This window comes from Pan troglodytes, chromosome 9 (genome assembly GCF_028858775.2).
Source record: "Pan troglodytes isolate AG18354 chromosome 9, NHGRI_mPanTro3-v2.0_pri, whole genome shotgun sequence".
NCBI classification, from domain to species: domain Eukaryota; kingdom Metazoa; phylum Chordata; class Mammalia; order Primates; family Hominidae; genus Pan; species Pan troglodytes.
In genome coordinates, this window is record NC_072407.2 from 44,511,161 (window position 1) to 44,533,713 (window position 22,553).

Genomic DNA, 22,553 nt, shown 5'->3' on the forward strand with positions numbered 1-22,553 from the left:
TTTCTACTTACCAGTGTGCCTACACCCAGGGTTTCTCACCCTTGGCACTGTTGACATGTGAGACTTAATAATTTTTTGCTGTTGGGGGCTGTGCTGTGCATTTTAGGATATTTAGCAGCATCTCTGGCCTCTACCCACTAGGTGCCAGTAATACCCTCCTCCATCTCCAGACATTGCAAAATGTTCCCTGCAGGACCAAGCTGCCCATGATTGAGAATCACTTGGCTATACCTTATCATCCTAGGCCTGTCTGAGACTGAAACCAATATTCTTTGTGTATTCCAACTAGAAGTGTGTGTGTGCATGTGTGGGTGTACACATACATGCCACATGCATCCATATACACTCATGTATGGCATGGCTTAAAATTATTTGAGGTTCTGCTGCTTTTAACCAAAAGAGTCTTGACTAACATCCTGTAAAGGGATGAAAACTAATGAGTGCACATTTTTTTTCTTTTTTCTTTCTTTCTTTTCTTTTTTTTTTTTTTTGAGACAGTCTCACTTTGTTGCCCAGGCTGGAGTGTAGTGGTGTGATCTCGGCTCACCACAGACTCTGCCTCCTTGGTTCAAGTGATTCTCCTGCCTCAGCCTCCCAAGTAGCTGGGACTACAGGCACATGCCACCATGTCTGGCTAATTTTTGTATTTTTACTAGAGACAGGTTTTCACTACGTTGGCCAGGCTGGTCTCAAACTCCTGACCTCGTGATCCACCTGCCTCAGCCTCCCAAAGTGCTGGGATTACAGGCGTAAGCCACCACGCCCAGCCAAGTGCACAATTTTCTTAAACATTAAATTCTAACTTCTTTTGCCTTGTATGCTCTAGAATAAGGGCTGTAAAATAACAAAGATACTTTCTTTGAATGTAAAATTTATGAAGTTTTTTCTATTTGGTATATTTTAATTTTTTTAATGGTAAGAATAAACTCGGTTCATGCATTATAAACATTTTTAAAAAAGGAGGCCATAAATATTATGGCAGATTTAAACTACTCAACTTAGACAAATAGCCAACAAAATGTTTTCTAATTTATCCTGTCCTAAGATCAACTTAATATGCATCAGAGAAGTTTAGTCATCTTTGCCATTTTTTTCCCACAAAAAAATGGATTGATCCTTTTTCATCTCTTTCCTTTTAAATTCCAGCAATAATTCAGTTTAGTTAGGTCTCAGGCCAGAACTGTCTGATTTATCCAAGTTAAAAATAGCCCATTCTGCTCACGTATTATTTTCATTTTCTGGCACTTGTGCCATTAAATTTGGGGGATTCACCTATGAAAGGAGACGTTTGAGCTGGGTGCCATTGAAGGCCCCTTTTAGATTTCATTTTAAAATTTTTAGTTATTATAAATGATATACTTTTAAATGGAAAGGAAGAGTGCCACCCACTTGTAGCTCAAAAATGGTGCTACTGAGTTTGAGAGACAACATCAAGAAAAAAAATCAGACTCCTTAATTCAGAACCAGCTGCTTGGTTTTCTATCTTATAGTTACTTCTACTCTGTAAGAAGCTAATTAGGAGAGGGATGATCTGGCTTTGGTATAACCCACCTCTTCTTGGAAGTATTCTCTCCTTAAAAGGGATGCATCAATATATTCATTACCCATCTTTTATTTTCAGAATAATACAATTATTTTCATTGTTACCTTCCTTTGCATCATTCCCTTCTAAAAAAAAAAAAAGTCTTCTAATTGCTTACTCATTTGCTTATGTTTAAATATGGTTTGATTTCCTTTTTCCTTTTCCCTTATATTGACTACCATTTAATTTTTTTCTTTGCCTGCTCTAGATACCACGTGGCTCTGAGAGTTCATCTAACAACTTCATCCTTGTGAATTGCTTAGCAGCCACCTTTTCAGTACAACACCTTGGAAAGAAGAGCAGTATTGGAAAATATCTGGGGAAATGGATTTTAGTCTTGGTTTGACACTTACTGTGTGATGTGGTTTGGCTCTGTGTCCCCACCCAAATCTTATCCTGTAGCTCCTATAATTCCCACATGTTATGGGAGGGACCCAGTGAGAGAGAACTGAAACATGGGGGCAGGTCTTTCCTGTGCAGTTCTCATGACAGTCAGTAAGTCCCATGAGGACTGAGAGTTTTACAAATGGGAGTTTCCCTGCACAAGCTCTGTTTCTTTGCCTGCTGTCATCCATGTAAGACGTGACTTGCTCCTCCTTGCCTTCCACCATGATTGTGAGGCCTTTCCAGCCACGTGGAACTGTAAGTCCATTAAGTCTCTTTCTTTTGCAAATTTCCCAGTCTTGGTAATGTCTTTATCAGCAGCATGAAAATGGACTAATACACTGTGAGACTGAGAAAAAGTCACTGGTTCTCTTATTCCCTATTATCTATGTTTTTAATTGCCAGCCTAAATAAAAATGGAACTTAAAAAATAATCTAGAATAAAGGAATAAAATTCTCTGAGAATAAGCTTTTAAACTCCTCTTTTTAATGAAGGAAAGTTATCCTATTAATTCTGGCAAGAACATATACATGACAAAAAATGTACATGCAGGGTGGTTTAGGAAGCTCCAGTCCATGCTATGGTTTCCTTAGCTTCTGTCATGCAATTGAGTTTGTATGTTGGAGATTAGTTTTTTAGGATATGGTATGGCCCTGAGAATTAGGCTGGTGAGATTGCAAGTTAAGAATGTTTATTTTCCCATTCTGGTTAATTTATTATTATACTTTAAGTTCTAGGGTACATGTGTACAATGTACAGGTTGTTACATAGGTATACATGTGCCATGTTGGTTTGCTGTACCCATTAACTCATCATTTACATTAGTAATTTTAATGTTTACTTTGGGGCACAGAGGAATCCAGTAAAAACCTATTCAAAATATTAAAAGACCATTGGGCCAAAATAGGCTTCCCTGAATAAAAGACTCCTTAAAATTGTTTTTTTCTGTTTCTTCTTCCTCCTCACTGTAATAAAGATGTGCATCAAGAGTGGAAGTGACAGTATTGAAGAAAATCTGCATTAGGAGGTTTTTGAAATACTAATAAAGCTTTGGAAAAGTGTATGCCATTCTGCTAATGTTGGTTAAATTGCATTGGCTGTTATAGGGGAGAAGGAAACTATTAACTTTTAAAATACTTTTATTTAATGTTTGCCTTATTATACAAAATGATTACTCTGAAATCCATATTTGTTTTTATTAAAATTATATATTTATCTATTGTTATATATTTGAGAGAATGGGGCTTGGACTGGAATGTCCAATGTTAATAATTACAAGCAGCAAATGAGACAGTGAACATAAAAGCATTTTGTAATTTTATATGCCATAAAAATGTAAGAGTCTGTTGTTTCTAAAACCACGCAGTGAGAGTATTACATTATAATCCTATTAATTTAATAATATTATTTGGCCTAATTCCTAGAGTATGACATACAAATATCTTTCATTCAAAATTAATATTTTTCTTCAAAAGTTATTCAAGTAACCTTCAAAAAGGTCTGCTGTGTACTGGGTTCTCTTTTAGGAAAGTGGTCCATTTTGAGCTACCCAGACAAGGTTCCTGTCCTTCTGGAGCTTATGTTACAGAGAGGAGAGGAGTGCCAGTGTTAGAGTAAATGCACTGACAATTACAGATTATTGTGAGAGCAGTGAAGAACCGCTATGATAGGAAGGGACTATGGTAGGCCAAATTCAGATGGTATATATGTGTCAGGGAAGAACTGGATCAAATTCATCCATGATAAAATGAAGGGAGTAAGCTGGATCAGGTTAAGCTGCCGAGGGAGGCGGCTGCTTTAAACATAGTGCCAAGTTCCTATTGCAGACTGTCACTCATGAATCTCTTGAGGATCATGCTCATATGTAATTGGGATTGACTGATCATTTTATTTCTTAAGAAAACCCAACGTTTGTTTTCTTGCAAGATTTTCATTAAAAAAATCAGTGGAAAGACTGAAGTAAGAGGTAACCACATAGTTTTCTTTATTAGAAAGAACACAGGTTTATGATATTGATAATCTAGGTTCAGACCAGATGCCTTCCTAATTGTAACATTGGGAAACCTTATTTTCTGCATTTGTATAACAAAAGCATTTGAAAAGATGACCTCTATTATTCCTTGCTTCTACTGGATGTATGAGTCTGAATACAAACAAATTGTTGTTCTGTTTAAATTGGTTTTACTTGAAGAGAGTTAATCCTATATTTGAAAGGCAATTAAGCTGAAAGCAGGACAAGGACTAAAGCAAACTGAAGTACCATAAGGAAAGCCACCCTCCATAAAACAGAGATATAAAGCTAAGCAGAGAGGTTCTTTCCTTAAAAGTGTTCATGTTTGAATTGGCCTAATATAGAGGAAAAAGCAGGGGGGCTTCTGTGTCAAATGTATTTGACTTAAAATCTTGAAATTGACACTTACCAGCTAGGTAACACTGTGAAAGTTTTTTGTTTGCTTGCTTCTGCTTTTTTTTAAAATCTACTTTGAGCCTCAGTTTTCTCCTCTCCCATCTATGAATTAAAATAAATAAAAATAAAAATAAAAATAAAAAAATAAAGAAATAAAACGAAATACCACATGTTCTCATTTAAAAGTGGGAGCTGAATGGTGAGTACCCATGGACACAAAGAAGGGAACAACAAACACCAGGGCATACTTGAAGGTAGAGGAGAGTGGGGATCAAAAAACTACCTGTCAGGTACTATGCTTATTACCTGGGTGATGAAATAATCTGGACACTAAACCCCTGCAACACATAATTTACCATATAACAAACCTGCACATGTACTCCTGAACCTAAAATAAACATCAAAAAAGAAAATATAGTGTATGTATAGACACAGATTCTTTGTATATATACCATATATATGTATATATACACGCAATAGAATATACACATTAGAATATATACAATGGAATATTATTCAACTATAAAAAGGAGAAAATCTAGCCATTTAAAACAACATGGATGGACCTGAAATACAATATGCTAAGTGAAGTAAGTCAGGCATAGAATGACCAATACTACATGTTTTTAGTTAGATGGGGAATCTCAAAAGGCAAACTCACAGAAGCAGAGAGAAGAATGGTGCTTTTCAGGGCCTGAGGGTGGAAAAGTGGGGAGAGGTTGTTTAAAGGGTCTATATTTTCAGTTATAAGATGAAGAAGTTTGGTAAATCTAAGGTAGAGCATTGTGTCTATAGTTAATAACACTATATTATAGAAATAAAATGTTTTACAACAGTAAAAAAAAAAAAAGAAAATATCTGCTAGGAATAAATGAGATGGTGTTTTTAATATGTCCAACACAAAGGAAGCACTCAGTAAATGTTAACTCGTATACTTCACTTAGCAGTGTGTGGGAAGTTGCTTTCTTTTTTTATAATTGCACCAGTCAGGACAGAAGAGTAAACTCTTCTGTACACTATCATTTATCAGAGCTAACTCTTCTTGCCTCTCAGTGTGGCATTCAACAATATGCTTCCTTGTTTACAATATAGTCATCTTTCTATCTGTCATTAATATTTTATATTCTGGCCAATGGTCATGAATATGAGCAAACATTTTGATGATTTTCTAAAGAATAAGCAAATATAACACTATTTCAGTGCTTAACATACATACTGGGTGTTAAAATTTAATACTTTTTTGTCAGAGACTGTTGATTGTCAGGTGGATAGGGGCCTAACTCTAAATTTAGAAACGGTCACCATAAGGACAATCTAATGAATGCTCAAAAAAGACCAGGAAGTAAACTTTTTGTTTCAATTTTTGTTGAATATAATATGGAAATTGAATTGGGTTTTATGGACCCCATATAATACTGATTAATTCAACACTTCCATTTTCAGGAGGGAATGTATCCTCTATGATAAATAAAGCAAGACTGACACTTTTTACAATTTTCTTTGTTATGTTCTTTTATTTTTGGTAGGTATTTGTTTGTTTGGTCTATATTTCTTTTTACTGATTTGCCTATTTTCAAAGAATTGAGATATCAGATAAGCCATAAATATGAACAAAATAAAATGTCTTTAAAATCAGATGCTGAAAAGATAGAGCTATTTCATTATTGGTGTACCTCGGCAAACATCAATTTCATCAATTTTATTATATGGGAATAATATTTACTACCTGGTAGGGATATTGTGAACATGAGGTTAAATATGTTTGTAAAAGATTAGAAAGTTCAAACAATGATTAATACTCAGAATGACAATATAAGCTCTGTCACTTGTAGCATCTACCACTTGGTTCATTAGAGACATAAATTTCACTTGTTAGTTTGGTAACAATCATATAGATCTTTGACTCAAAGAATGGTCTTCCGTGGCTGGAAAGTCCATCTTCTATAACTAACAGAGCAGATCAAAGAGTCATCACATGGATTAATGACAGGTGAAAAAAACAAACTTGCTACTCAGGTAGATTGGTGAAGAAACCTTGGGCTGGTAGTTCAGGCAAAACCCTTAGGACATTCAGATTAATTTTGTATTATTGTAGGAGGCAAGTTTAATCCTTTAAAATAAAGTCCTATGAGTTTTCAAATAGAGTATAGGAAATCAAATGAGACTTTCTCCTACTGTAGAAATCAGAAAAGACAATAAGCTAATAGAAACATCAATTACAGGAATTTTTTTTTTTGGTTTTGTATTGTTTTTGAGATAGAGGCCCACTCTGTTACCGAGGCTGGAGTGCAATGGCCCAATGTCAGCTCACTGCAACCTCTGCCTCCCGGGGCTCAAGTGATTCTCTCACCTCAGCCTCCTGAGTAGCTGGGACTACAGGCATGCATCCCCATGCCCAGCTAATTTTTGTATTTTTTGTAGAGATGGGGTTTTGCTGTGTTGCCCAAGGCTGGTTGCAAACTCCTGGGCTCAAGCAATCTGCCTGCCTTGGTCTCCCAAAGAGCTGGGATTACAGGTGTGAGCCACTGCACCTGCCTGGTCAATTATAGCTTTTTAAATAACACATCAGGGAGCTAAGAACACAAAGAACCTAAATAAAATGAATTTCAGAGAGGGGCAAATCTTCTTAGGAAGCAAAGACCTCTGTTTTATTTCAGTCCTAATAGAATAGCACAATGAAGAGTAAATGTACCTTCAATGGGAGGAATGAGAAATAAGCCAAACACTTAGTAAACTTTTATAACATCTCCATGGATTTTGGATGTATATTGCAATCTCAAGGAGGCTCACTCACAAAGAAAGTCCCCATTTACCTATATTTTCTTATCTGTTGATCCTTGACTTTGTACACAGCCACAACGTATACAAGACTAGGCACAAGGGAAACCCCTTTTAGATGTGAGAGACCTTCATGTAGTCAAGGAAGTGGCCCATCTCTGGCTGGGATTAGGGCATGAAAGCTGAGAGAAAATCTCGAGGAGCACTAGGCATCATCTTATGCACAACAGGAGCTGACTGAGGCTGGAGACAAAGCTAGAGGGAGGGATGGGACCCCTTGAGCTGGTGAAAGTCACAGAGGAAATGAAGAGAAAAAAGAATTATCCAGGGGCTAGAAATATCTGGTGATTGTAGTAGAGAGAAAGAGAGCTCTTTCATGTTTGGGATCAGGGTGTAGTGACCAAAAATAATAGAGAGCTCTCCCAAGTCTTGCTGCAAAGAAACAAGATAATGTGAGCCGTGGTTTAAATAACAAAATCAATGGGAACAACCAATATGATTTAGGCAATTACACATGTGAAAAAGAGCACATATCAGAAATGGAAATATTCTGAATAAAAGTGAATAAAATCTAGGAAGACTGAAATAGTTGGTGACTGATTGCAGGAAAAAAATGGAAGAAGACAAAATTATCTAAAACAACAATTATAACCAAGGAAAGCACATAGACACTGAAGATAGGTATTAAAAGAATCTCAAATAAATGAAATCAAAGCTAAAACATTGGTAAAATGATTTTTAAATGTAATTTAATGTAGAAGATAGGCAAGAAATGTGTATATATATGTATATATATGTATATGTATGTATATACATATATATATAGTTATTTTTGTGAAGAGAAAAAATCCAACACTTAAGTAGAACAGATATTTAAAACAATAATCCAAAAAGCATTTCCAGAAAACAAAAAAAGACAATTCACTGTAAAACAAATGGCCCCCAAATGTATAAAATGACGCCTGACTTAACCAATAATAAGTAATGGGTAAATAAAAAACAGTACTGATATACCATGCCACATCTATCAATTTGGCGAAAATTTTGTTTGGCAATATGCCCAGCTGGAAAGGCTGGAGAGAAAGGGCTATTCTCATTTATACCTGGTAGAAGTACAAAATGTACTAATCTAGTGTTCACAAATGTTTTGATATCTAACAGAAATACTTTATTCCTTTTGATCCAATAGTCCCACTTACAGAAATCTACCCTGAAGATACCCCTCTACAAATGTAAAATGGTATACAGTTATTCACTGTAGCATTAATTTGCAATTAATTAATTGCAAAAGATTTGAAAAATGCAAATGCCCATCAATAGGGAACATGAAAACAATGGAGTATTATGGCATCCTAAAACATAAACACATAAACAGCAAACAAATGAAGTTCTATTTAGTGTACTGTTTTGTAGTGATCTCCAAGAGAAAAAAAAAAAGGTACTGTGAATACTAATGTACCTGGTAGTCCTTTTCTTAATACAAGAAAAGGATGGAAATAAGGATACGTTAGGTAGGAAAAATTACAGAAAATACAAACAAGAAACTAACAATTATTAGTTATAGGAGTTGAAATAGTAAAAACTGAGATGGAAGAAAATAAATTTAAAGACATTTCTGCATATGCTTTATGAAACTATTTAAATGCTTTAAAAAATTAAATCAAAACATACAAAACTTAGACTTAAGCTGAATTCATCCTAAATGTATATAAAATTTCTAATGTATCAATGGAAAAAAAGAATTATTCCAAATAGCATAAATATAATTCTGTGTAAGTCATATGCAGAACAACAACAAAAATCCTGCTAAGAAATAATAAACTTTACTCTGAAGACCTACAGTCAATGTACCACTGACAGTGTAATTGGAAATAATTTTTGAATCTCACAAAATAAAAGACATGTAAATATTTAAATATTATTAGGAGAACAGGTTTTTGTGTCAGAGAAATGACATGCAAGTTTGCTAGCACTATTTGTTGGAAGAGCCTAGAAACAGTAGCACCTCAAAAGACCTGGCATCCAGATCTTTCTTGATTACTCTAAGTGGGAAAATTAGAAGGTGAACCTGGGAATTTTTACTGTGTCTGATAGCAGGAAGAGCTCAAAATCACAAGGTGTATTTCAATAAGATGCAGAAGGCAGCTTAAAGAAGCATTTACTGGCCAAATTTGATATAATTTGAACATAAAAAACATAATTGACTATACTTCATTTTAAAACAGTAAAAATATGGTGATAAGAGGGACACACACACACACACATGTATTTGCCATCAGTGGAAGTGACTGCTACACCAATCCCTTAGTCTGAAAATTAGTAATAAAAGGAAAATAATTTAGCTTCTCTCTCACACGCGCGCTCTCTCTCTCTCCCTCCCTCTTTCATATATCAGAGTTACATGTTTATTCTGTTTTTTCTTTTTGGCAAAGTTCTTTCTAAGACTACCAGCTAATTTGTGAAATGAATATGTTAATAGTAGAGAAATGCCATTTCAAGTCCCTAATGAACTCATTGTTTCAGAAAAAAGATGGATGCTAAAACCACCAAAAATGGCTAGTTACAGGGTACCAAAGAATCACCCCACAAAACTTTTCAAAGTGATCTGACAACCACACCTTAACACCATTCAATCCAGCAATCCCATTAATGGGTATATACCCGAAGGAATATAAATCTTTCTATTATAAAGACACATGCACATGTATGTTCATTGCAGCACTATTCACAAAAGACATGGAATCAATATAAATGCACATCAATGATAAACTGGATAAAGAAAATGTGGTACATATACACCACGGAATACTGTACAGCCATAAAAAAGAATGAGATCATGCCCTTTGCAGTGATATGGATAGAGCCATTATCCTAAGCAAACTAACACAGGAACAGAAAACCAAATACTGCATGTTCTCACTTATAAGTGGGAGCTAATTGATAAGAATACATGGACACATATCAGTGAACAACACACACCGAGGCCTATGGGAAGGTGAAGGGTGAAAGGAGAGTGAGGATCAGGAAAAATAACAAATGAGTACTAGGCTTAACACTTGGATGATGAAATAATCTATACAATAAACCCCCATGACACAAGTTTACCTGTGTAACAAACCTGCGCATGTATCCCTGAACTTAAGACAAAAGTTTTAAAAAAAAAAAAAAAAAAAAAAAAAAGGAGCCAGAGTTAGAATCACTAATATTGATGCAATCTGACCATATGGGCCTTCTGACAGGATGAAAACTACACATAAGTTTATTTTTTCAAGTCTTTTCTTTTTGCCAAAAGACAAAAATCAAGCCTTTAGTCCAAACTTATAGGGGAAAAAGTTAAAACATTCACAGGGAAATTATCTGATAAAGTTGAAACATAAGACAAATTAAAAGATAACTGTCCTAATTTCTTCACACAGTCAACATCAGGGGGAAAATAGGAAATTATTGTAGGTTAAAAAATCAAAAAGATCTAACAAGTATGATGCATGGGCTTAACTATGATTGGTTCCCTGGCTTTAAAAAATACTGTGTAAGAATTTTTAAGGCAAAAGAGGAAATTTCAGCTTGAACACTAGCTAATATCAGGAAATTAATTTTCTTAGATGTGATGTTATTGAGGTAGTGTAGATGAATATTCTTATATAGAAGACACCTGCTGAAGTGTTTAGGGGTAAACAATTATGACACATACAACTTATTTCCAACCTTTCAATTGGTTAAGATTAGAGTAGTAAAATATGGGAAAATGGTGTGTATATAGATATGCTACTCTTCTAATATTTTAAAATTCTTTCAATGTTTGTACATTTTCATAATAAAAATTTTATTATGATTGCCTATATTGTAAACAGCGCTAAGGAGAAGTGAAATCTTGTTTGGATAATGCTCAAAATAGAACCACTTCCTGGTTAATTTGGCATCGGTTATCTGTCCAAACAATATTCACTCTTTCAATCTTTTTTGTATCAGAAACTGGAAATTAGGTCCACGGAAAACCTCCTTTGCAAATAGGGGAAGCCGATAGGGTTAAGAAAAGTTATACGGCGGGGCTCCTAGAAAGTCTGTTAACTTATTTCTCTTTATTTTCTGTGTGTGAGTTGGACTACGAACTTGATGGCTGAAGCTTTAGCTACTATCTGTGAACTGACATGCGAAGTTGGAAGATCAAAGATTCTTGATTCCTTGTGTGTGAATTTTCTATTGTTAAACTTATTTTAATGAGAGAAAAATAAAATCTGTTTAAGTCATTGGAATTTGAGGCTTCTGTTATTTGCAGTTTAACTTAATCCTAAAAAATACAACATTTATAAAGAATTTTCCTCTTCAGACTCTTGTGGTTATACAAGAAACATTTTCATGGGCAATCAAGGTAGACCAACTAATGCTCTTCAAATGATATCCATGTCTTAATACCAGAAACATGTCAGCATTCAAACAGACTTTGTATGGCACAAAGGACTATGCAAATGTGATTGAATCAATACTTTTGAAATGGAGAGACTATCCTGGATCACCTGGGTGGGCCTTAACTAGAATCATAGGTATTGTGAAGAGTAAAGAGAAAAAAATTCCATGATGCATTACCTTGTAGGGAATTTTGAAGAACTTGTCAACTAGTGAAACAGATTTTAAAACCTGCCTCTTTAATTGTGAGAAGTGGATTTCCAGTACAAAAAAAAATAGAGCTCATTTAAAAGTTATAAAAGGAATTTATATAAAAGGTCAACTTACGTAAAACTCTTTATATAATCGTTAAATTGTACAGATTTTGATCTTGTTTAAAAATTTGTATTAAGCTCCTGAGTGCAAGAATTGCTTTTTAGTATAAGAGAAAAACAGATTTATCTTGATTTATGTGACAACTGTAGATTTTACTTATAATTGATATATGTACCACTTCTCTTAGTGCTTTGCATTTTGCTTAGAATTCCCACAAATTATATAATCTCCAACTCACAACATGGTAAGATGTGTATATTATCAACATCCACATTAAGGATGAGTAAAATGAATTTCAAGATTTTAATTAGCTGTCTATAGTCCCATAGCAAGTAAATATTAAATTAGTCCTTCAACTGAGATCTTTCAGATTTCAAAGACTACACAGAATTTTAGCTGTAACACATTACCAGGGAGCTGCAAGAAAAATCTCAGAGATGGGAGTATATATTAACTAGGAAAATGACAAACAGAATTTGCATGCGTGTAAGCTCTTGACACATGGATTTCCAATTCTTCTGGCTTAACTCAAACCATTCGAAATCAAAAGCACGCATACAGGGTGTTTTTTTCCCCCCCACTTAAAGGAAAATATCTTCAGTGACCTTCCTGGCATCTTGCCTTGTAACTTTGTAACTTATAGAGCAGAGTCCATTGAATTTCTCTGGGCCATTTGACCCTTACTCAGGTCATGAGACAACACATTCTCATGGGGGAAATACAGAGTCTTTTTTATCAGCACTTTTTGGATAAAGTAACAGTACATCAACCTTGCTACAAACTTTGCTTAGACTATGGTATTCTAGTTCTCCAAGAACAGGAACTTTGTTATTCTGTAGTGATTTGGTCCTTGTCTAGTATTTTATTCCTCCTACATTTGAACTTGTTGTCTGTGGCCTTGTGGCTTTCTGCAACTGAATCTTCTCTTTCAGCAGCTAGATCCTCCGTGTGTTGCCTCCCTGTTTGGATTCTTACGTGACTAAATCCTAAATGTATTCCTACGAGTTATGGCTTAGACTTCTGTTCATTTTGGACTTGACACATCCTGTGCTTCCCTTTTTCTGTGCCTTGAATCTTTAACTAGAGCTTTCTATCTGCTTCCACTTTCTACCTATCAGCTCATCCTCACCTCATGAAGTATCCATATCTACTTTAACTTCTATTTTTAATTTTCCCCAGTGAATGATCTTATGCCTGCCCAATGATATTATGGTTTCTCCTTTATTTTTTAAAAATGGAGAATAATATAATGGAAGACAGCATAAAAGGTTTTGGGCTCAGACAGAGCTGGGATAAATTCCTGGTGCTGCAATTTACTCACTGAATAACTGAGGAAATCACCTGGAAAAGGTCCCTTCTCTATCGGGCTTGTCCTCCACATTTACAATCACCAGGTCCTGTCTATTTTTCCCCTTAATTTCTGTCAAATCCCACTTCATTCCATCCCATGCTACTGCTTTAGTCCAGGTTCTTGTAATTTTCCACCCATATCACGTACAGACTTTTAAGAAACATCGTGCCTCAAGTTTTGCTTATTTTAAAGTCCATTCTCTCCACTGCTTTCATAACCTTATCTTTATGTAAGTCACTCTCTGCCTACAATGTCCCCCTTGCTCCCCTGAAAGCTAACTCCAACACATTTTTCAAAACTCAATTTAGAATTAACATCCCTGGGAATCTTTAGATGACCACTTTCATAACCCTCTTTCCTCATCTACACGCATACTCACAACTCTCTGGGTCAGGCAGGCCTCTTTCTCGTGTAATCCCACATGACTCCAAAAGATACTTTATATTAATACCCTGCCAGGTTGTCATTATTTATATATATGAGTTTATCCTTGAGGGCAGGAATTTGTTATTTCCGTCTCTGTAGTTTCTAGTACCTGGAACATATTCAGTAGCCTCAAAAATACAAGAGTTGGAGCTACCACTGTTTTTCCTAGAAACAATTGAAAACTCACAATAAATGGAACCCCCTTTATTGTTCAGTGACATGTGCTTTTTCTACCTTTCCTTTTTTCACTTCCAGCTATGAGAGTCTAATAGGTAAGCTCCCATTTACTATTGTATTACATTTGAAGATGAATGTTAAGGCAGACAAATAGGATACTTTTATTGACTTGATTTTGTAAAATACTTCTCTGATAAGTAGTGAGTGAACCAATCCTTTATCCATTTATTCATTTAACATACATTTATTGAGCACTCACTGTGTGTCTGGACCTCTGTTAAGAAACCATTGGTACAAAACAATGGAAAATATAGGCCTTCAAGTTCATAGTCTAGCAGAAATATATTGAAAATACCCACTCTCCTTCCTCAGTTGCCTTTTGGAGAAGGAACTACTCATGATCAGTGCATGCCATCTTTGTGTCAAACAATGCCTGCCATATAGTGTATGTTCAATAAATATTTGTTAAATAAAATTTATAATAAATAAAATGTATAACTAAAAAAAGTGGTAGTTTCTCCAACTAATATTCAGTCCCAGAAGTTGGCGCTTTTTCACAAAGTTGTGGATTGTTTTTTCCTTCTGCCTTTCAACAGTACTTGGCCAAGCTGACATTAATCTTTTAGTTATTATTAGATAAAGCACTCATCTGCCTTTTCACCACTCTTGCACCTAAAGCCATCACCTTATATTAGTGGACACTGGACATGACACAATGTCAAGCTGGGCTGCTGTAATGAAATTCTGAATGTCTCTGGGATGACCTCTAATTTGGCCTTGTAGTGCATGTATGCCTGTTGTATGCATCTCCTTCCAAAAATCCCCATCTGTAATTACTTAGATTTTTATATTGCTAATAGGAGAGAGTTTTAAGGGAAAAAAAAGACATTCAACGTTCTTTATTTTCTAACTTTGGTCTCCACTTTCTCTTAACCCTTGGGCCTGAGGAGTGAATTTTACTGAATGTAGCTCCTCACTGCAACATTAATGGAAAACGCTTCTCCTTTTCCACTGGTGAAGATACTGAAGGGAATAATAGTAAGCATGGAACTCCCCGGCAGCCTCCATCTCTTCACTTCAAAGTTCTTAAGTAAAGGATGTTCTTTAATTTGGAAACATAATTTATATTGCATTAACTTCTCAGGATTATTTTAAAAACCTGGTTTAGGAAATGCAAAATAAACAGGAGAGTTTTTATTTTTCTAGGAGAAAGCTCATAAAGACTATCATTTTCTTTCTGACATATGGATTACTCCTGAGTGACTGTACTGCTTGTCTAAACACAGACTACTTTAAGAATGGGAAAAATTATGTGTGGAAATGGTAATTTTCTGTTATAAAAGTGTGTATAGGCAGGGCACATTGGCTCACACCTGCAACTCCTGCACTGTGGAAGACTGAGGTGGGCAGATCATTTGAGGCCAGGAGTAGACACCAGCCTGATCAACATAGTAAAACCCCATCTCTACTAAAAATACAAAAAAAATTAGCTGGACGTGATGGCAGACACCTGTAACCCCAGGTACTCGGGAGGCTGAGGCATGAAAATCGTTTGAACCCAGGAGGCAAAGGTTGCAGTGAGCTGAGATTGCACCACTTCACTCCAGCCTGGGCAATAAAGCAAGACTCTGTCTCACACACACAAAATAAATAAATGAGAGAAGCCATGTTGATTAGCTTCTGTTGCTATGTAACAACAAATTTAGCAGCTTAACACAACACACATTTATAATTTTGCCATTTCCACAGGTCAGGAAACTAGGCACAACTTACCTTAGTCTTCTGCTCAGGCACTTACACGGTTGCAGTCAAGGTATTGGCTAGGGATGCAATCTCACTCAAGGCTCGGGGTTCTCTTTCAATTTCACCATCTATTGACAGAATTCAGTTTCTTGTGATTGTAGGAATGCGTACCTCAGCTCTTAGAGGCTGCTGATCACTTCCTGCCATACAGTTCTCTACACAACATGGCTATTTGATTCTTCAAGGATAATGAGTGCATCTGTTTCTCACCTCTAAACCATCTTTTAAATAACTCATCGGATTAGGTCGAGTTCTGCTAGAACGTGCTTCCTATTTAATAACTCAAAATCAACTGATTAGGGGCCTTTATTATATCTAAAAAAACTTTACGTTTTTGTTATATAGTATATGCTCTCATGAGTATGTGTCTCATCACGTTCACAGTCCCACCTATTTTCACAGAGGGGAATTACACAGGGTGAGTACACCAGGAGACAGGAAACTTGGAGGCCATTCTATAATTCTGCCTACCATACCATATTGTAGCACAAGTTTTAATAATTCAGAGAACTTGGTTTAATATTACCCAAAGGAGATAGCTTTATATTTTGAATTGACACAGTTTATTAGAGACTATGATGTCTTGCACATACACCTAATTTTTCTAGAGGCCTTCTTTAAAGAGATGGCACTAGAGAGTTCAGATACAAAATAAGAGGTTAGTAAGCAACTTGTTACACATATAATTGCAAGTGTTTACTAAATGTGCAAGACCATACTTTTGTTTGCCTGGCTTGAAAAATTTGTTGGATTAAATTGTATTTTCATTCATACATTTGTTACTCGACTACGTTGTCAAATCTTTAATATTACTTGAGTCATATTTCTAGAACCTTTTATTACTTTAATGATTGGTTAATTGTTAAGATTCATTTTAAGTAGATCCCACAGATATACAAATTATGAAAGACCATTTTGCTTTCAGCTGCCATAGTTAATGTGCTTTTACTTTCCATTTAATTTTTAAATAGTTTTGGAGTAATGTTTTATTTTCAAGAATGATTTGTTTGTATGTTTTGATTTTTAAAAATCATGTTTCATTTTCCCTAGTATCTAAGCCACCTTACACGTTATTACGTATCTTTTAGTAAACGACTCTTGTCTCTTCCTTCTGCACCTAGGCTGTTGAATAGGCTGGTTTCAAACAATTCAACTGTTTCTTCCCAGGCTGACATTATCTTTTCTTTTAAAAATCTTTCTAGGTAATAGAGTCTTGTCATTGAAACCTAATATTTAGGTATGTACCTCACAAAATGTTATGAAATATTTAGGAGGATATCTAAAAGTGAGACATCAACAGGCTTTACCTATGCCTCACCTGCAAGAGTATTCTGTCTTTCTCTCTATATACAGATATCTGCAGTTATTTTTTCACTGATGGTGAAACGGCCCAAAGCAGATTATGAGAATGACCCTATAGGCTTTTGCTAGAAATATTGGAGGATTTCTCTTTCTGCTACATTGCTAGAATTTTATACTATCACCTCTAATTCCCAAGGGCCATCTTTTCTACCTGTTATAAGTGAGAAAGTCTACTTGAAAGTGGAAAACAGTGGCAAGATAAAGATGCATCTATAAATATATATTTCTATAACTATATGGTTACCATATTTAATATATATTAAATATAAATATAGAGATAAATGGATGGTTGGATATGTAGATAATATAGAAATAGAGATAGCTAAATTTATACTTCTAAAAATCACAGCAGTATAGAAATTTAATCTTGTCTAAACACAGACTACTTTAAGAATGGGAAAAATTATGTAAGGAAATGGTAACTTTATATAATAAAAATGTGTATAGGCTTGTAGTATATAATTTTTGAGCCTGTAGATCCAGCTTTGTCTATACCTATTCCAAAATATACCTGTGTAATCTACAGATATGTAAGTTAAACAAGTCTTTCCCTTAAAATAGTTTTGATTCCATTTCTGATATTTGCAACCAAGAAAGTCCTAACACAACAATCACACTCTGTATTGGTCATTAGAACACAAAAATAGAATGAAATAAATGCAACTGACATGATTACAGCAATCACAGATGTGCTCATGAAGATGGTAGGGAGCTTCTCAGAATGAATGAGTAAAGGTAAAAAACAAATTGTGTGATTGATGTGTACTCAGAATTGTTCAAGTTGTTGAGAAAAGCTCTGTAAGTCTGTACTATAAATTCTTAGCTTGATAAACTATTAAAACAAATAGTAACAACTATCTAACATAAGTAGTGAATTATAGGCACTCTTCATGATACAAGATGATAGCTTAAAAATTTGGAGCCTAATCCTCAGCAATACCAACCAACTAAGGTTATTAAGTGCATTTAGGTGGAACGCGAATTACCAGTTAGAAAGACCAAATCATTCTGGGTGCTGACCGTTCTCCCTCAGCCCCACTAAATCTACTGTTTACCGTTCTCCAGCCTACTCTAAACCTTGGGAGGCTGACCTTGATGTTCTCCTTTATGTGATTTCCTAGCTCTCTGGCTTAAGTTTCAGTTAAAAGAAGTTATCAAAAGAACTTTCAGAGGTAGCAGGAAGATGACATCAGGGAATTAATTTTCTCTATCCCCTCTAAGCCACGGTGGCTTAGCTATATTTATCTAATGAAGGCCAAGGCTTCTGTCAAGAATCCTTCTCCATATTGCTACCGTCGTGGGGTTCCACCATTCCCTCCACTTCTTCTTTCAGGCTGAGGGGTGGTAATGGCTCTCCAGTATTGGTCCTCTAGGAAACTTCTTAATTTCTCTAAGCATTGCAAAATTACTGGGATTGAGCGTGCCATCTGTTTTCTGACAGTACTCAAACTGAAAAAGTTATTTTTATTTGTCTTTTATATTATATCCTGTAATTTGTAAATATTCTACAAAGTTCATGTTTGCCTTTTAAATCAGTTAACAATAAATAATGTTGGAATATATTTATTTGAATATACCTGATAAACATTTGCAGAAACTTGCATTTCAAGACAGAGAATAGTGATTATTTCTGAGGGAAAGGAATTAACGAATGTTGACATTTATATACTGGGTACCACCATTAGGGACCTTGAATAAATTATCTCATTTATGCAATGGTATTATAGTTTCCTATGTTTCTGTTTTACATATGACATAAATCAGACTTTGTTTATACATCTAGCATGCAGAAGCAGTAATTCAAGATTAAACCACACATATAGACATAATAAGTGGTAAATCGTATGCCCTGGTAAAGATGAAAAATTTATGATATGTGAAATAAGGATTTCTGCTTTCCTAGGAGAATAAGCACTATTCCTGCTACTTTTACAATAGTGAAGAGTTGTTGAGCAGCTGCTACACAGCTTTTTTACTTGGATACCACACTGTCCAGCAAAGTATTGTATGAAGCAATTTAATGCTCCAAATAAGTACAAGGAATTTGCAATCAGACTGTTTGAATCCCAACTTAACTTGGATATTAACTAAATGTTGTTAGATTTAAAATTTTTCTTCTGTAAATTATAGAAAATTGTATCGCCCTCATAGAATCTCTTGTATAATTAACTAAAATGTACACATCAAGTTCAGCACAGTGCTAAGGAGAGCATGAATATTATTAACATTGGCTGAGGCATATTATTATCGATAAGTGTCCATTTTTAATCTTGAAATTTCTGTTTGCCATTCCCAACAGATTATTTGAATCAATAATGTGCACTTTATATCAAAGCTTAACGGAGATTTCAAAGTACAGGTTAAATGTGCTGTTGCAAGTATTTATAAACCCAAACAGTAGATTTTGTTAAGTAGTTTGTGCGAAGCGAGGAGGTTCAAAATGGAAAGGCAAAACAAACGAACAACCTCTCCGCCCCCCCGCCAAAAAAAAATCAATAAATTTGTTTATTTCACCATGCCCAAATATCTTCCCTGCAGCGCCACATGTTTGGAAATTTATATAGAGGTCAATGCTTGAAAAACATATCCATACAAATAACCTTTGAGTAGATTAATATACCAGTGTCTCAGGAGTGACACTTACCTAAGTCACTAAATAAAATACAGTAAAATCAGAGGGTTTAGAAAGTTCCCCAAGTTGAGATATTACATGTTAAATTATTTCCCTAAGAAGATGTGTGTGGAAGGAAGAAGATGACCATGAAAATCCTGACAGATCATTAACAACATAGCGGGTAAGACCCTATCTAGTTGATGACTTTCTACCAGTAATCTTTGAATTACTGTTGCTAGTCAGTACTTGATTTAATAAGTTGGGTAAAAGAATCTCTTAGGCTCTGTGTTGGAATGCAACTCACTATCCACTAATGGAAAATAGTACTGGAAACCTCAGAACTTGGGACATCGATTTTATTGAAGTTCTCAATAAACACGCCTTTTTTTTTTTTTTTTTTTTGAGAGAGTCTCGCATTATTGCCCAGGCTGGAGTGTAGTGATGAGATCTCAGCTCACTACAACCTCCGCCCCCGGGGTTCAAGCAATTCTCCTGTCTCAGCCTCCCAAGTAGCTGGGACAACAGGCAAGTGCCACCACGCCCAGCTAATTTTTGTATTTTCAGTAGAGACGTGGTTTCACCTGGTTTCACCAGGCTGGTTTCGAACTCCCGGCCTCAGGTGATCTGCTCACCTTGGCATCCCAAGTGCTAGGATTACAGTCATGAGCCACCACGCCTGGCCAAAAGTGTCTTAAATGGCTACAAGCATGAGGTAAAGAACAGAAGACAGGAAAATAATGATTTCATTTTTACCTCCCTGATCTACATGAATTATTTTAGATTTGGTTACTCAGCTCTACGGACATGGCATAATCTCTATTAGTTGTCTTTCATTTGATCACCAACTTATTTTCTTCCAGCTTTGTGAGGTGTAACTAACAAAGACTGTATATATTTAAGGTGTATAAAGTGATATTTTGATACACATGTACATTGTGAAGGGATTACCACAATCAAACCAATTAACATATCCATTGCCTCAGGTAGTTTATTTTGTAAATAGTTACATGAAGAGATATATTTTACACTGAATATAGGAAAACCTATTTCATATTCTTGGTTTTTATTTTATTATTATTTTTTAATCAGAGACTCATATCCACATAGACCATCCTACTTAAGACTCAGAGGGAAAATATACCAGAAAGAAGCAAAAGGATCCCAATTTATGGTTGTCAATCATTTTTCTGCCTTCATACACACCTGAGTTATGTCTTCACATTCAGCAGTGACAGAAGAATGACTGAGATGATTAATGGGGAGATGGAAACATATGGGGAGTCTCTGAAACCATGTGCTTAGATGAGTGACGGTTAGGGTTCAGGTTAATCCAATCACCCTCTGACCCAACGTGAGAAACTGTGATTGAGATTGAGTTCACATGTGCTCATGTCTGTTTTGAATGTACTAGCACATTCTAAAAGTTCAGTTTTCTAACCAATTTCAGGATAATTTCTATGACTGCTATGGAAAGTGATGGCTATCGTTTTGGAGGAGAAGTGCTACACAAGTTGTGTTCTTAGTGTCCTCTCATGGCTCCTAAAGACCATCATCCCCCTCAAAACCCACCTGCTGTTCAAGTCTTGTTCTTGACCCATTGTTTTGAAAACAGCAGGGGAGAATGGGGAGAAAAGGAAGAGAAGTGTGGTAGGTAACTAAATCATCAAAAGTCATGAGTTATTTGTGGGCGCAGCGGCTCACGCCTGTAATCCCGGCAATTTGGGAGGCAGAGGCGGGCGGATCACGAAGTCAGGAGATTGAGACCATCCTGGCTAACATGGTGAAACCCTGTCTCTACTAAAAATACGAAAATTAGCCAGGCATGGTGGTGGATGCCTGTACTCCCAGCTACTTGGGAGGCTGAGGCAGGAGAATCGCTTGAATCTGGGAGGCGGAGGTTGCAGTGAGCCAAGATCATGCCACTACACTCCAGCCTGGGCAACAGAAGTAAAATTCCATTAAAAAAAAAAGTCATGAATTATATAAGTAGAAAAAATAAACTAAAACTTAAGCACATCGTTTTCATGGATATACTAATATCTCCACTGCATATTTGCTTCTTAAAGGTAAGGGTGAGGAGAAACATTTGAAGACCACATAATCTAAAAAAATAAAAACAGTTTGAAAAGGTGAAGCTACAGAAGAAATGTGACCATGCTACACCTTCATCACAAACTTTACAGCTGGATTTTCTGGTTGGAAAGAAAGGCCATGACAGTGTAGCTCCCATTTGCATAGCAGATTACCTTGGACTTTATTCAGAATTATTTTGTGCTCTTAACACCTGGGATTCCCAAATCAGAAATCATCAGAAGTCACAAACAGTCACTATTGATATTTAGGTTCCTCCTCTTTCTGAGGTGTTTGAGAAATAAAAGCTAAGGGTCAGAAGTTAAGCACAAGTTCCCAGGACAAAGACCTCAGTTCTTATAAAAACTGAATACAACCCCTAAAAAATCTCTAAAAAATAAATTTTGCATTTATAGACCAGTATTTCTGACTTTTCATTTTATGGTATAAGAAAGTGTACCTTTAATGAAATTGTACTACTCTTAACACTTATGTAAATCTTATTTAAATCGACTGACAAAAAATATTACATTTATCTACATAATTAATTCCTTAATTTTAGCAAATCTTAGCTTATACAGTTACTTGAGTGGTTATAGAAACCACCCGCTACCAGGTACAAAGTCAAGGCAAATTTAGCTATTCCATTTTGTATCATAAGTCAGAATGATTGAGTTCTGTTCCTAAAGTTGCCCCCTAAATAATATGTAGAGTTAGGCAAGTGAGTTAACTTCCCTAGACCACACTCCTGGAAGTAACGCTACAACGGAATTAGACTGAAGGAATTATAAGGTACCTTCCAATATAGCACCCAAATCAAAAATACCTTCATGTACACCGTTACTCCTACACTGCTCCCACTGCCACTGATGCCGCAAA

The 22,553-nt window shown here is 35.6% G+C and overlaps 1 protein-coding gene across 13 annotated transcripts in view; it reads right to left on the reverse strand.

Annotated features, from left to right (window-relative positions):
- LRRC4C (leucine rich repeat containing 4C) overlaps nt 1-22,553 on the reverse strand; it is a 1,339,817-nt gene that overhangs the window by 359,340 nt on the left and 957,924 nt on the right. Inside the window, exon 5 of one of the 13 annotated variants that reach the window (XM_063783978.1) lies at nt 15,599-15,696. The exons of the other annotated variants lie outside the window; for them this stretch is intronic. The gene's annotated coding sequence lies outside the window, so the exon portion shown is untranslated. The remainder of the gene's footprint in view (nt 1-15,598; nt 15,697-22,553) is intronic. 13 annotated transcript variants of the gene reach the window in all.